This window comes from Rhea americana, unplaced genomic scaffold (genome assembly GCF_003343005.1).
Source record: "Rhea americana isolate MKP2758 unplaced genomic scaffold, rheAme1 scaffold_58, whole genome shotgun sequence".
Lineage (NCBI taxonomy): Eukaryota > Metazoa > Chordata > Aves > Rheiformes > Rheidae > Rhea > Rhea americana.
Window position 1 is genome coordinate 3,974,025 of NW_028186734.1, and position 16,451 is coordinate 3,990,475.

The 16,451-nt window shown below is 38.6% G+C and overlaps 1 protein-coding gene across 1 annotated transcript in view; it reads left to right on the top strand.

Moving 5' to 3' along the window:
• The window catches only part of GREB1L (GREB1 like retinoic acid receptor coactivator), a 141,525-nt gene that overhangs the window by 45,220 nt on the left and 79,854 nt on the right, over window positions 1-16,451 (top strand). The window contains exon 2 of the mRNA XM_085319314.1: window positions 16,336-16,438. The gene's annotated coding sequence lies outside the window, so the exon portion shown is untranslated. The remainder of the gene's footprint in view (window positions 1-16,335; window positions 16,439-16,451) is intronic.

The following is a 16,451-nucleotide window of genomic DNA, read 5'->3' on the forward strand; positions in this document are numbered from 1 at the left end:
ACAGCGATTTTAGGTTGGTGGGTTTTTTTTATGCTTCTATGTAGCTTCCTTCAAACTGATGTCACTTAAAGATGTGTTAAACTCTAATATGGTATAGTTGAAATTGTAACAAAACCAAACATAAACATAGATGTGCCTGACCTTGAATGCTGCTGATAAAAGCTAATGCTGTTAAATTGCATGCCAGATTAACCCTTATTTTCAAATGCTTTGTGTGTGTATTTCATGTAGGATGGGCTTTGTTGCTAAAAAGCAACACATTTTACATACAACTCGTTATTTTTTTAATGAAGGAAAATCAATGAATGAGTTAGTGTCTGATTTTAGCAGTGGTGAAATGCTATCCATCTGCTACTGCACTTTGTCAGGCACTCAGTACAGCAGACATTGTACAGTGTTTTGGCATAGGTGGAACACTCATTTTAACTTTGATACTTTATTTTTACAAGCGTAAACCTTGAGGAAGATTACAAGTTCATGTGAGAATGGTGCAGGAAACCAGATAACAGCTTGGATGAAGAATAACTTTCTGAAGGAGTATGGGTTTTTTTGCTTTTTTGAGGGGTATAGAATTTTTTTTTAGTCTATTGAGGCTTAGTATTAGTAAAGATTATTTTTAGTTTAAATAAAGAAAAAATACCACTTGCTTCTCAGATAACTTTATTTTGGAACATCCAACATTTGATTATTTTAGCAGTGCTTTGTTTTGGAACATGGTCAGTGCTTTGTGTTTGTTTTCAAATTCAGAAGTTACATTGCAGGAGCATGTGTGGGTGCAATCTTTTATTTATTATTTTTTTTTTTTTACATCTTTTAAGAAGTATGAACTAAGTTATGTTCAATTGTGTAAGTAGGCTCATGGTATAAAGTCCCACTGAAATGAGACAACTAACATGGGCAGAAACTGTTTATGTGAGAATACTGGCTTTTGTTTTCCTCTGCTGAGGACCTCAAGTGTTTTCATTTTAAGATGGAAGTGTATCTTTTTATCCTCTGACAAACGAACCACTGTCTGCATAAATTCATTTGAAGGGGACATTATCTTCCTGTGTGAACTCTGGTGGGAAGTACTTACGGGCCATAAAGTGAATCATCTGTCTCCCTGTGCTCAAACTGAAATCTTGGCCTGTCTCTCTGACATCTCCTTGTGGATGTTTAGCGACCAGCTTAAGCTCTGTGTGATGAAAACAGAGCTCTTGGTTTTTGCCTATCCACCGGGTTGGCCCCTCTTGCCCCATTCTCAGCTGCTCTCGACGCCCCACAGTCCTGCTGGGTTGCTCGGCCACGTTACCTGGGCCTCTGTGTTGGCAGAGGCCCTGTCTCTGCATCTTCCCTCCTGTAAGAGGCYGCATCCTCTTACATCTCCTTTCTGTGTAATGTCTCTGACATGATGGTTTTGCTCTTTCGTTCTGTCAGGGAAAAATCACTGGCCAGGCTTTCTCCTCTGATACTCACTGCTTCCAGATCCTCTTGGCTGACGTGGACAGCTGTAACCTACTGCTGCTCGTGTCTGTTCTGTTGTGAAAATAGTTTTCAGAGCCTGTTGCCTTGATGGTGCTACCTTTCTTTTTGCATTCCTCTGCTACCATTTTCTTGTCTTTATAGCATCAAACCTAAGCTCTTTATCTTCTCTTTCAAGGCCCTCAAATCCCTGAGGGTTTTTCTGTTATCTGCTCCTTGTCTCTCCTCGCTCTCGATGTCAGCCCCAGAGCCCGCTCAGCCAGCGGTGCATAACCTTGATCAAGGGCTAGGCCAGTGCCCGAGAGCCCTGCTGGATCCGACCTCACTTGTGCAGTGTCACTTGTTTGTCAGCTTTAAACTGTGGAGCGCTTTGGTGTCTTGTGAGGCATTTTGGCTCAAGGGGTTGGACCCCAACCGCGTGGAGCCTGCTGAGCCAGAGGGGGTGAGCTTCCCCCAGGTGACAAGCTCCCAGTGACTCTACAGAAATCAGCTCTGGTCTTGTTACTCTTTCCCCCCCCCCCCACCCCCAGCTCAGGCCTGGCCTTGCTGCTTTCCTGCAGAGCCACTTAAGTGTCTCTGCTCTGTGCTTCCGCTCTGCAGACTTGGGTTTTTCTATTATCCAGTGTATTCCAGCACACCGCTCCTCTGGGGAACGGAGGGTTGGTTATCTTGCCCTGTATGCCGTGCTGTCTGGTGTCTGATACTGTGTATGCTAAGGTAATACAAAATTTTAGAAAGAGGGACATTCTGTTTTGCATATCTACTTTGGTGCAGGTTTCTGACCATACTGGGGCAGGATAGTGGGGAGAGGATTCTGGGTTTTCTAATGGCTTTTTTTTTTGGGGGGGGGGGGGTGCCTGTGAGTTCTTAAAGAAGCAGTCTTTTTCAGTATTAGATTTAATGTTATTTGAGCATACTAAATGTTGGGGCACAATTGTTCATGTGAGCTTGCATCACTTTCAGCCTTGTCCTAAGGACTCTGTTTTTCCCTCCAGGAAAATCCAGAGGCAAGGATTTGAGTTTATGCCTAATCTCAGGGATTTACAGTAGTGTGAGTCAGTGGAAGAGAGGAGAGGCCTCTGAAGCGGCAACAGATGCTGGTTTTGAGGGAATGAATTGATCATGGATGCGCTGAAACTGGTTGGAAGGGACATCTGGAGGTCTAGGCCAACTCCTCCAATTAATGCTGGCACTTGTGTTAAAAACTTGTGTTAAAGGAGGAAAAGAAAATGGTGGTGGGATATAACCCAAGATTTATTCTTTTATAACTGAAGGAACCATAGGAAAACGCTAGTAACAAAGGAAAAAATTGAAGTTTTGTTGTTACTACTCTTTRGTAGCATTTCTCTGAGAATTTAAGAGAATGAATTCTGCTGAAGTGACCTCTTTTTCACCTCTTACTCACTCTTGAAAAGCCTGTGTTCCCTGAGTCATCCGCACAAACACTTAACAAAATAATGAAAAACCTCAGTGCACACGCTCCAATGGATAGTTAAGCATCGCTAAAATCCTTATCACTGCTATTATGTTAGAGAGCAATAATTCCTAAGGAAAACAGATATTTTTCCCATTTTAATTACTTTTAAATGCTCTCAATCTATCCAGTAGAAAAATGTAGTAACTTCTAAAAAGCTAACTGGAATTGTTTTTGAAATTAGAAATGTCTCTGTTACTCTCCTTCTACATGTATTCCCTTGTGACTAAGGATTTTATTTGAACTTAAATATTTAGAAAGAAATTAAGTATCTGTCCCTGCTAAGCTGTTTTTGATGAAGTACAAGGGAATTGAAGACGCTCCTTTAAAAAAAAAAAAAAAAAAAATCTGTCTCCAGTGCTCTCTCCATAAGCTTCAAAAGAGTGTGTTTTGGAAAGGAAGTGAACTTGAGAAAAACAGATGATAGGATTTTATTTTTTTAAAAAATAATATTTTCTTTTAGTTGCTAACCCAGTTGCTTCGATGTTATTGCAGAACATACTTATATTTTCATATTTGATCTTTACWCCTTCTCCAAGAATATTGGAAGAAAGTCTGCAACATTCATCTGGTGCATGACACTAGATGAAAGAGCCATGTTGCTGCTTTCTTAACATTACACGGAAATACTAATTTATTTCTTTTGTTTTTGGAAAAACAAAGAGTTATTTTTCTGCTTTGATAGATGAGCAGATGTGAACAGCACCTTGCARTAAAATCAATGTTTAGATGCTGTCTCCATCGTGTCTTACGTATTTATTGGGGAGGAATCCCTGAACACAGTTGTTTTCTGTGCAAACATTGCGAGAAAACTGGGACCAGCAAGGTTGAGTTGACCTTATGTGCTGGCCTGTTCCGTGCCGCTGACTGACATGTTTCAAAGGTTAAACTAACTGTGGGTGAAATGTAATCAGTAGTGCACTGGATCCTTTCCAGATCACACTGGCGGGAGTGCAATAACCAGCATTGTTAGCTTTGGGAGAGCAGGAGACAGAGGTCATTACCTGTATGTGGCTGAGCATGAGGAAGCAACTGCCTTTTCTGCTACCTCCCACATATGTTTATTTAAATCTTATCTCAAATTGTTATTTTGCTGGCCCTTGCTTTACCAAAAAAAAAAAAAAGAGAGAGAGAGAGAGAGCGCGAGAGAGAAGAAAAAAAGCTGTTTATTCTTTATACATTGCAATTTTCATCTTTCTGTTGATTTCTCAGAGTTTCAATGAGACCTCAAATCCTGCTGTCTCTGCCATTAGCTGGGATCGATCTGGATAAACACTCAGGGAAGCAGAAAAGGCTGGAAGAAAGAGTTACTGCTTTTTTAGATGGCACCTGAAAATAGGCCAGGGTGAACTAGACGATACTCATAGAGATGTACTTCACCAGCAGAGGAAAGATAATCTTTGTAAAGTCTCCTTCCTTCAGTAGCTGGGAAAGGAGCTGGTAGAGTAGGAAGCTGGCTCTTCACACACACACACACGCGCGCGCGCGCACACTCTCTCTCACACACACACACACACACACACACACACACACACACACAGAGAGAGAGAGAGAGAGAGAGAGAGAGAGAAAGAGTGGGAGGAGGAGATAGAGGAGAAGCAATGAAGCAAAGATAGCATCTCTGAGAATTGATTTCCTGTTTCTTTCTGTACTTAACCACTCTTTTTTTTGTGACTCGGTCTCTTATTTGTGCACCACTTTTAGTCCTCTGCATTCAGATTTGCAGCAGGAGTCTGTTCCTAAGATCAGATAAAAAGACTTTCTGGAAGGCACCAGAAGCATTTGATGTATGAAGKTGAAGTACTGCTTATTGTCACGGTAAGGTTTTCAAGGATGATGGGCAGTGAAGCCAACAATTTTTCTCTGTATTTAACTGACAAACCTAGTCTCATAAACTGCCTGTACAATAAGCATATACTATGTAGGGATCAAAAATTTTATTTTCCTTTTAAATTCATTGGAAATGTTCCTACTTTGTATCAAAGTATGCTGTTTTATGCTGAGATCAGTGTATGGGTATGGCCTTGAAAAYGAACAAGTCCATCAGTAATGGAGAGTTTTCAAGGGAAGAGGGGAGCAGACAGAGGCGCAAGTCAGAATTAATAGATCTGTAGATTATTTTAATATACACCTTTATTTGGTGGCTCCTGGTGGTTATAAATAAGAATACAAAGACCACCTGTTTTCCATGATCTACCTGTATTGCTTTTTCAGTTTATGCATTTTGCAGCACTTCCTAAAGAAGCTTTGACAAGCAGCGAGGTCGTATTGGTTTATAGGAAGATAGACTCTGTCCTGAGGAATTCAGTGTAAATTCTTCATGATGTAATAAGAAGAAAATGCCGTAATTCTTCTCAGCTCACCTTTACTCGACTCTTTTGGGAACATAATCAGAGAGAGCAAAGTATCAATGTATTAGTCTGTTACCCTTCCTGTACTTGAACAGAATGATCTTTTCCTCATTTCTGAGTCTTTAGAAGATCTTATTTCAGTGCAAGTAAGAGAGAACTCCTCCTTCCCCTGCTATTTATTTTCTTACAAATTATTTTCAAAATAAAAATTTTATTTGAAATTCTTCCCCCCCCCCCTCTGATCCATTTTTCTCTGTCTTTCTCCCCTCCCTCCATGCCAGAGTTCTGGAGATGTGGAAGAAATGAGGAAAAGCACTAGCACCTGTGTTGTCCTTGTGACTGTTCTAAGTATTCTTCTTTCCCAGTTCTGTCTTTCACCTAGACCTTTGTCTGTGCTAGATTTTTTTCTTTTTAATTGTTCAACTCTGCAAGTAAAATGCTTCATGTCTGCTTTCAGAAATGCTTCTGGGCCTTCAGCATGGCCAGTGGTGTCTGGATTAGGCATTCTTTATGGATGGTTTCAATTCTACTGGGGTAACTATTTTAATGTCCTGTAATTGTGACCCAAAATTTTGCTCAAGTTTATCACTTTGGGGAGCTCTGCATGTTCTGTGGAAGTCTTTAATTGCAAGGCTTTTCAACAAAAACAATTCTAACGTGAGAGAGAATGTAGGTCCCAACTGCAGTCASTGAAGATGTACATCAGCATGAGTAGTGAAGATGCCCTGACCTGTTCGTACTTATCCTACCACATCAGTAAGGAGCGCATCAATTTTCCAATGTATGTGGGGGGCTTCATTCCAGGTACCTTCTGCCCACATGACTTCATAACAAAATACCAATTCCCTCTGGCTCTCAGGTGTTTAACCAGCTCCCCAGAACAAGCTTCAGGACACTTCAGCTGAGGAAAGAATTGTGAGTCAGGTGCWTTGCCCCTATGTAAAAATATCTAAAATTCCTCAGAGATAAAGGCTTTTAACATTAGCATTTTTAGGAAGATCTGGTAATACACTGTGTTCTGCACAAGCAGTGGTAGTTAAGCGGCAAGTCCTGACAGGGTTTCTGTTTTGCTGGAATATTTTAGTGATGAGGAAACCTAGAGCAATGTAGCAAACAAATCTTGAAACAGCCTTGTTTAGAAAAGCCCTTTGTAACTGAAATACGGGATCTCTGGCTTAAATGTCTGATTTTTTTTTTTCTTTTTTTAATATTTTGAATTGATCAGTTTACCTATTTGTTTAGAGTGCTTTGAGACTTCATTAGAATGATTCTGCAAAGCCTTCCAACTTCTCCCCTAAAAGCCTTGGCTTACTATTATCTGGTAGTTCAAGAAAAAAAAAAAAAAAAAAAAAAAACTCAAAAAAGCACAAATAGTAATCTGTAATCCCTGACCACCAACCAGAGATCACGTTATTCTCTCCCTGCAGTATAAAGCCTAACCGCAGTGAAGTGGATCGCATTCTGTGGTTATTAGCAACATCCATCTTTGAATTCAGACGAGCTGATGGCAGTAAATTCAAACACTTTAAACACTTTCTGCTGAGTCCCCTTTTCTGAATGATTGTAGATTGCATCTCTGAGTTTCAATAACAGTGTCGTCTTTTATTTTCCCTTCTCCTCATTATAAAGGTTCAAGGTAAGCCTGATGTATGACAGCATCTGGTCCTACCCCTCCAGGTAGATATATACAGCGCATGTGTGCACATGTTATGACCACAACTCGTTTTTATTTTTAAAATCTACTTTCTTCTTGACTGTGTTCCTTAATACCTCCCATTGCCTTTTTCCTTCTGTGAATTTTTGAAGGCACATTTATGCTTGAAATGTGTTTGGGATAAGAGACTAACTTTACAAGCTCAAGAACTTCTGTTCTTGTAAAGGTTTTAAAAGTAAGGGTTTTTGCTGTCTCACATGAGTTCATCATCCTTTATCTGCCAGGTCATGTCTGCAGCGAAGATACTAAGAGCAGTGTAGCCCACCATGACCGAATCCCAGAGAAGAATTCAGTCAAACCAGGGGAAAATCACACTTGCATGATATTTGTTCTGTGTATTGGCCTGCTTTTTCTCTTGGGTTTGTCCTGATGCCAGTAGGCTGGTACAGAGGCCCTCAAAGTGTGGCCTTGCTCTATAGCTGGATGTCTGTCGCCTTTCAGATCTGATGATGACTTTGCTACTTGGCTTTGCAAAAATACAGAAGCTTCATGTAAAGCTTTTTATGGCTTTGAGCCTTGAGAGCAGGATCTCCTTGTCAATGGATGCCATAATGGACACAGCCATAGTCTGGGCTTTTGTGCTGTCCCTCTTAGGCTCTGCTGACCTGTTTTTCAGGGTATATTTTCTCTGCACTTGTTGCTGAGAGGAGTCAGTTAGCTGTTGATGAATATGCCTGTGAAATCCCATCCAAACAGGAGTTAACAGTTTTTGTTGCCATGTGTGCAAAACAAGYTTAAGAAATTTACTTATGTTCAGTGAAGGCCTGATTGCTCGTTTTGTGTCAAGCTTCTCTACTTGGTACTGGCCCTGAGATACTCAGAGCACAACTAGCAAGCTGAAATACTCTTCGTGGGCCATAATCTTGGTCTCGTTCTCGCTTTGTGCCACCCTTCCCCCCCGACACACACACACTTACATATTCTTATATATGTTCTGTATCTCAGTTTTACAAGTTGGTCCTATTGATTAAAATATGGCCAGATCTCTTTCAGGATAAAAGTCCTTTGACTGTGAAGCTTTTGATAAGGAATAAAATATAACTCTTCTTATCCATGTTGAATGTGCCCGTATGTGTGCAGCATGGGAGGAAATGGAGACTTGACAAGAAGTGAACCTTCTCATATAAACAAATAAGGATATTTGCAGTATGCGTGTTCTCTGTAGGAGGCTTTTAAATACAGGTAAAATGAATGAATTTTCTGTTTGTTGAGCCTAGCAATACATGTTAGTCATTAAACTGAAATCTGTTCAACAGATTTTAAAACATTATTAGGTCTTTAAAGTATCACAAAGATTCAAAGCAAGAGAGGCCAGTTTGCTTCTTCAAATTATGCTGCAGTCAGGAATGCCTTATTTCAGGAGCTTGACTAAGTCTCTGCACTGTCACAGCTTCATTGCTTGAAATGTCGCTTCAAGGAGGAGCAGTTTTTATAACTGCACAGTAAACTCAAGATGGCTTAATGGAAATGATTTCTTCATGTGTCAAAATGACCCCTTTGTTTCTCATTTTACTCTTTTGTTGCCTGCAGCTAATCTGCTTTTGGGTTATCGGATCTGAGCATCTTACAATGCTGACTCTAGCAGTGGCATTCAGCTGGAATGCTGCCTTTTGTTTACTGGTTTTACCAGGCCTCAAATGCTTTCTTCGGTCATCTGGTGTCTCCACTAATGTGATTTGCACTCCCAGGCTCTGCAGGTAGTCATGAGCTTTTATAAGGGAATTAGACTAAGGCCTGCCACCCTGGTTGCTAATGAATCCATGGGGTATTCCTTGTTTACGTTTTGTTTTTCCAACTTTTTTTGGAAAACAGACCATGATGTCTTTGGTTTTTATGGAGTTTTTCTCCTCTCTACTTGGAGTTAAGTTTTTTAACTGGCTGTGGGTTGTTAGTTTTAAATAGAAGTACCAAATCCTACTGATCAGGCTGTGCATCCCCCCCTGCCCCAGATTTATAAACACAGAAAAATATGTGACTATGCAAATACTCCAAACTTCTTTAATACAGTAAGTAGCACACAAAAATTGTTCTTGATATTTCTGCATGTAATGGGGAGAGATGAATCTATCTTCCACTGGGAAAATTCTACAATAAAATTCAATATTTAAATGAAATAAATGGAGCATGTAGGGATACTGAAGTGTTTAATTAGGCTGTATCTGGAATCATAAATTTTTGCAAGTTACATTAAAAGTAAATGTAAGTTTAGATACACTCCTGATGCAGTCTTATCATTTTGAACCATTTTGAACATAGTCAAGTAAATATTCTATTACAGATCTGGCAAAAGCACATGGATCTGTAGTTATATTGGATTTTTTTTCTATGTGAATATATATGCACTTAAAAGACAATATATACTCAAAACATTTTATTCTTTTCCTAAAACAGAGGAGACTTTCAGACTTAGAGATAAGTTGGGAAGAATGGCAAATGCTGAGTAAGATGCCATTCTTGTTATATCCACAACTCCCCTTATTTAAGTATCCTTGTTAATTTGAGTGGGAACTAATAGAGTGATTAGTTGTGTGTGTATGTGTTTTTTTTTTTTTTTTTTTTTTTTTTTTTTTTCCTTCAGATTAGGCCTACAGTTTCGTTACAGCCAACATTTGGCTTACACAAAAGCAAGCACAATGTCAATGGTTTTAAAAACTTCCCACCAGCCTGATTAAAGACTTGACTGACAGTGGCATGATCTTGTTATCTCTACCTATTATTTTTTTCAACTGTTTGTGTGGATAGTGGATCTCTGATAAAAAATAAAACCTGGAAAGTACTATGGAAACAAATGGCTTTTTTTCATGCAAAACTAGATAGTATTGAATCTATTGTTGTTGTTTACCTCAAGACGAAGTCTATTTGTCCAAACTGAAAGAATTCAGATTGRTAAGAGTCATGTTACAGGTGCAGTGTTTATAGCGCTGGGTCTTCAGAACAGTTTTTTTTGTTGTTGTTGTTGTTGTTTTTAGCAAAATTGAACTACATAGGCATGCTTCAGTGCCCTCTCTTTATGCCATTCTGCAGTGTTGATGCTATAGGATTCATCTATGATCTTTGGAGGGGATTTATTTTTAATTTATACATAAGTGTGTGTGCATTAATGTTTTTAACATGTTAACTGAATATTGGGGAATTAATTTCTGTTCAGAGAATTGCAGTAATGTTGAGCTGGAATTTCTACTATAGCAAAACGTGAAAAAAATCAGATACAGAGTTTTCTAGTAATGGGCATACAAAGTAAGAGTATATCRACTGAGTCTTATTAGGCTGACAATAGCATGGAAGGTTCTTGTGACCCAGAGGTTTGTGACCCATGAAATCTCCATTTTCCTTCTATTGGTAATGTATCTTGATGTACAGAGGACTGAAAAATGACTACTGCATGACATTGATTAGGTACCAAAGGAAAATTATTTTGTGCTTATTGCTAGAAATGTGTTTGATACCAGTAAATATAAGGGACAGGTTTAGATCTAGATTTTTTTTTTTAAAGCAAGAATTCTCTCAGCACAACTCTCCTGGTTTCAGTAAGGCGATAGCTGATACTCACAGGTGTGAATAAGGCCCACTATTTAAAAAAAAATATTTAAAATTATGGTCTCTGATGCTTGGCTATTCTGCTGACTCAACTTTGTGACCTTGAGTGCCAGCAAGCAGAAATCAAAATTTGGCTTTGTAAGTTGTACTTGCATCTGACTGAAGGAGGTAAATAACAGTGAAGAATTCGGCAGTTATTTCTAAAAATGGTAAATATCCAAGGCTTCAGAAGAGGAGCCTGTAACGTGTGTACAAGCTGGCAGACTTTACAGCTCTGTCCAGAGCACAGAAGGAAGATAAATCATGGCCGTCCCCCTCTCATTTTTGAAATGGTTCAACCCTGGGGTTTAGCTGAAGGACTTAAGGAGTTTTTGAAGTGCAAATAGACTGGTGAAGGGTAAACCTTTTCAGAGTTTCATTTAGATGGATTTTTTTTTTTCTATGTGGATTTCTGGCACCAGCTGAGATCTGGAAGGCCACAGAATTTTTTTTGTTTTTGATCAATCAAGCAAGCAGAACTTGCTATGGGGGTGTACATTCTCTGCACACATATTGATCCTATTGTGTTTAAAAGTAGTTAATTTAATCAGGTTTTTTTTGAAACCTTCCTCAATAAGACTTGCATTAATGGAGCTGTCATTTAAGTTATTGACACTGAAACATGACCTTGAATAGTAATGACAAAAGTTACCTGTAAGTATGATAACAGGATTTCAGTTTTTCCGTGTTAAAATTGCTTGTGTTAGAATAAAAAGTATGGGAATGTGTGTGCAGTTGAAAATATTCATTTTGAATTTAAAAATGTTATTTTCATGAAATGAGAGTCTTTTTCAAAGCTGTCTAGTGTTACTAAATACTGTAACTTAAATAATTTTGTTACTGTTCATCTACATCCTTGTTTTGATCCACATCCTTGGCCTGATTTGTGTGTAGGGAGTTGAATTCCAAGAGGCTGTTTTACACCTTGTCCCTTCTGGCAAAATCTTTAGTGTCAGAGGTTTTATTCAGGTCTCTTTCTAGTAGTTCTGACCTTTTACCTCACTCTTTTTCACTTGGTTAAAGCCAGCAGCATGCACAAGATGGATTGCATACTAACTATAAACACTTCTCTCTACTGTGATAAATATTTGGAAATGCAACATGTAAGGATTGTCTTTATGATGAAGTATCCATTTGAGTAAAGATTTTATARGGCAGGTTATATTTTACTACTTTAGTCAGTATCTGATGTGAAGCTCTCCAAGTATTTTAGATGAAAGCATTATTTAATTTCAGAATTTTTCTGTGAGGATGTTAACTGCGAACTTCACTTGATTTGATCAGTTTGGAAGGAGCTTCAAAACATTAACTCAGATATTATGAGACTTAAGATAAAATTGAGATAGTTGCCCAAACTGGATTCAAAGGTCATGTCAGAAGGTGTTTGTAAAAACCCCCAAACTCAGTTTTCTTCTTGCTTTGCTTCCTGGGAGCWGTGACATGCCTTGAGCCCTGCTGCTTCCGTAGGACTGGCGTTCCAGAGCTACATGGACTAAGCTGGCTGGGAAGCGAGGTGGAAAGCAGTCTTCTCCACGTACATCTCTTTCCAGTAGCGTACCAGTAATTATCCTCTGTTGACTTTCCTTCATGCAAGTATTTTCCCCAATTAAATTGGAAAATGGGACATTATGAAGGATCTGAAAGTTGCATGGAGCCCAGAGTGGGGATCCCCAAYGGATGGAGCCTGGTTCTTCTGCAGGAAGGCCCAAACTTGACTATTTATTAATTTAGATTGGATATTCAAAATGGTATTGTATGGCATGCTACRGGAAAATCAACTGTGTTAAAGATTGTGTACTTGTAGCCTACTTCTCAAACTAYAAAGCTGTAGATACAGGTTGGTAATAAGAGTGCGATAAAGAGATTCCAGATCAGGACAAGAACCTGAAATTGTAACATCTTTCTTTCCTTTTTACTCGAGGCATTATTATAGTGGTTTCTGGTGTTACTGATTCTCTAAACTACTGGATCTCTTTTTCTGATTAAAGNTTTTTTTTTTTTTTTTTTTTTTTTTTTTTTTTTTTTAAAAAAAACACTAAACATTGCACAATGTCTGGCACATATCACTTTGTAAAAGAACATGAGATTTATGGAGGTGCTCCTGGCTTCAACTTTCTGATTTTATTGTTTCTCTCTGTAGCTGGTGTGTTGAGACACCAGTTGCAGAACAATTAAAAATATGGTGAAGACACACATATAATGTCTGAGAGAACTCACCATGTTGAGYAGATGATGTTAGGTTAATAGGCCCCTCCATCTTGGTCTTTGTTCTGTGTCTCTAGCTCGCATGCTGTCAATCTGACATACAGGAAGCAGTCATTGCCTACTGTAGTGTTTGAAAACTGAACCTGAGAGCCTGAAACTGTGCTGAGAGAAGGGATATCTTTGCATGCAGGCTTCTTGCCCTCCCCCCCTCCTTTTTTTTTTCTTTCTTTTTTTTACTGCTGAGAAAGGTTTTCCAGCATTTGTGGCRTTGCTTTTGCTAGTATGTTGCTGAGAGATGTTAATATGACCTTTTATTTGTTACTTAAAAAGATTTATAGTATGACCCAGAACTCCTTCTCTGTCTCCAAGATGTCCCATTCTGCAGATTGGGTAAGGAGTTCTGGGCACATTTTGAGTCAGAAGCTTTTGCTTCAGTCTTAAGTATAGGATGTAGATCTTTGTTCCATAGAATGGTATGTGGGTTTTAGTTGGAAAACTTAYCACTCACTTTTAAAAACTATTTTAAATGGTGTGTGCTAAAATGCCAAAACACTGTGGAGCTGTTATTTGCAAATTACAGATTTATCAAGCACCTGTGACATTAAAATAGTCTTACTGCAGTTACACTGTTTATTCATCAAGTACATGTGTTTGTATTATAATTATAGATCCCTCTAAAAATTAACTGAGCAACTGGTCTGTAGGGTGTGTTGATTTTAATGAAGTAATGGTTAAATTTTGGCTAAGGACTTGTGTAACATGGTGTTTAAAGTGTTAGAAGTGTCGTCTTTCTCTGTTAAATTCTGTAGGATTTTTGAGAGAGTGCATGAAATATTTCCATTCTGTCTATGCCCATTTACTTTATTATAAGTAAATTCTAAAAAAAATTCTTCCATGGGGTGTTAAAGAAAAAGAAAAACAAGTAAAGACCATCAACACCACCAACTGCAGCTACAACAAAAAGAGTACTCTCTTCAGCCTTTGATTGTGTCAGATTCCTTTTCTTTGCAATTGTTTTTCTTTTTTTCACTTGAGAGAGGTTTATGGTGCTGTGTCCGTCAGGACAGCCCTGTCTTAGGGCTGGAGTTGTATTTCTCCCCGAGTTCGTAGAGGTGATGTTATCTTTTGTTCACTCAGCAGCATGGTCATTCGTAAGAGCATCTGTCACTTTAGGCATTGTAAGATGGATGAGTCTCGAGTGAACTGCTGGTTGAAGCAAATGGTGAAAATAAGAAAGGACAAGGGGGTTGGGGTCTTCAGAGGGGTCAGACAACAAGGAAACACTGTTAGAAATCAAAAGTAAGCCAGGCAATAGTGGAAGAAAGAGCCAAGATGGATCACATGTTATCATATCCCACGTCTTGGAAACTAAGATTGGTGGCTTTTGTTTTCTGAGGAGGCCTTTTGTGTCTTGGTAAAAATGCTGTTGATTTGCTTTTGTATTTCATTTGCAAACAGGAGAGGACCAGRAGGATGTTATCCAAAAAGAGCAAAAGAAATTTTACTCTTGTTATACTGTGGTGTAAGGCTAGGACAAACTAACACAACCAATAATCAGAAAAAGAGTTTCTGATGTTTTGTGTTTCTTGATTATTGTGGAAAATCTTCCAGTACTGGGTGGTTTTGTAAAGGTTTGAAATCAAAATTTAGCATACTGGTAGTTTTGCTTTTGGGAATTCAGTGAACTCTTAAAATTCTTAAGTGTTTATTTCAAAGCGTGCTTTATGTKTTTAAAACAGGGAAGATGTAGGGCAGTATCTCTCTGACTTACCTGGACTAATTGAACTAGACGTTTTAGTGGAAAAAATAGGTGTGTTGAAAAAAACAAAACAAAAAAAACCRCTCATAACCTCAAAACCAAAAAATCTCATCCAAAATTACTAAAAACAACCCCATGCGCCCCAAAACTGAGCTAAGGTCTGATTTGCAAAGGCAGCCAGAAAGGAACAAGACACTTACAGACAAGCCCAGTACGTGTCAAGGTTTGGGAAGGGTCCAGGAGGATCTTGACTTGAAAAATTATTTTGTCACACTGTTGGCATTGGCCCATGAAGGGAAGCACTGGCTGAAAGGCGAAGAAATTAAGATGATTAGAAGCTTTAAAGCTTCACAAATGGTAGAGTATCTCTCTTCTCAATGGATGTAAATAATAGATGAAAGACTAAGAGTGACAACAAAGGATCAGGGCGTTTAAGAGAATGTGTGCAGTCTGAATAGAGGTCTGTGGCCTAGGGCCAAAGGTCTTAGCTTTGAGTGTAATTAGAAGAAAATACAAAAATGTCATTACTAGCAGGTGAAATGTTCAGCACGTGTCCGAAAAATAGCAATTTCAGACCCGGGAGCTGTAGGAATTGGATTACTGACGTTCTGAAATCATTAAAGCCTTTGCAGAGCCTTACAGTTTGGTCAGAAGCAGCATGTGTTAACCTTGTTGACCATCTGTGATAGATTTACTGTTAGTAGCATGGCAGGGATGCGTAGCTCAGGGTAACATCAGTGGTCCCTGGGAATAGAGTTGTTTAAATGGCTTTCCTCATAACACACAAATCCTAAATCAAAGCCTTTTCCTATTAAGTGGTAAGGGTTATAATTACTTCCTTAAATTGACTGTATTTAAAGCTGGGAGGAGGAAAAAGCTTAAAGCTATACTGCTTTTAGTTTTAAAATCTGGATTTGAACAACGGATGTATTTCTGAAACAGGCATGGTCTGCTTTTGCCAAGAGGGCCAAAACTGGGGTACCAGCTTTAAGCCTAAAATCCCATTTGTGATTAATAGGGAGAATTCCTTCAATTTTTTTGCCAAAATGTTACCCATTTCTTTTAAGAAAATGAACTAGGTTGTATGCCTAAGAAAATCTTGTCAAAGTTCGGTCGATGATAAGTGAAARCCTTTACTGATGTTGATTACTGTTTCATACGGCCTAAATATTTTAAAAGTTGCTGCTTTGCTGCTCTGCTTGCTACTTACTACAGTGTTGTCATTCTTTTGGGCAGTTCAAGTACGTTCTCTTTTATGAGCTTGATTTCTATTACAAGTGTTTTCACTAAAATTCTTTTATGAGATGTCAGATTGGAGAGCAAATCCTGACTTCATTCTGAACACTAATCTCTAGTTTAAAGCAGATATCCACTCCCCCATTTAGTTTTATTTTTAATCTGGTAGTAGAATAATTATTTCTACATTATCATTAGGTTTTGGTGCTTCTGTTCTGAATAATTTTCTCATATTGATGTACTGAATTCCTAATACTTCATCCATCTTCTTCACTACCAAAAACTTACAGATACTGTAACAAACTTCTACTTTTCTTCTGGTAGAATATAGAGGAAATGCAATGCAGCTTGAACTCGGAATTTTAAAAATTCCTAGTCAGTTTGCACACAGAAACGAAAATACTTTAGGAACCTTAAATAAATGTATTAGAGACAGGAGTGATCTGAGCCCACTGTGTGGCCCTGCTCTGGTTCAGATTTTGATAGGCAGGTTTTGTTGGCTTTTGAACTATATGCTGCTGTGAGTCATTTAACTTGTTTCTTCCTTCTTATTTTTCAGGTGTTCAAGAGCTTTAGCAACTTAGCAGCAAGGCTTCACAAACACTTAGCTGCATCCCTTAATCATGACTGCATTTCAGACAGGTTAAAAGGAGTCTGAGAAGGTACTGTACTTGC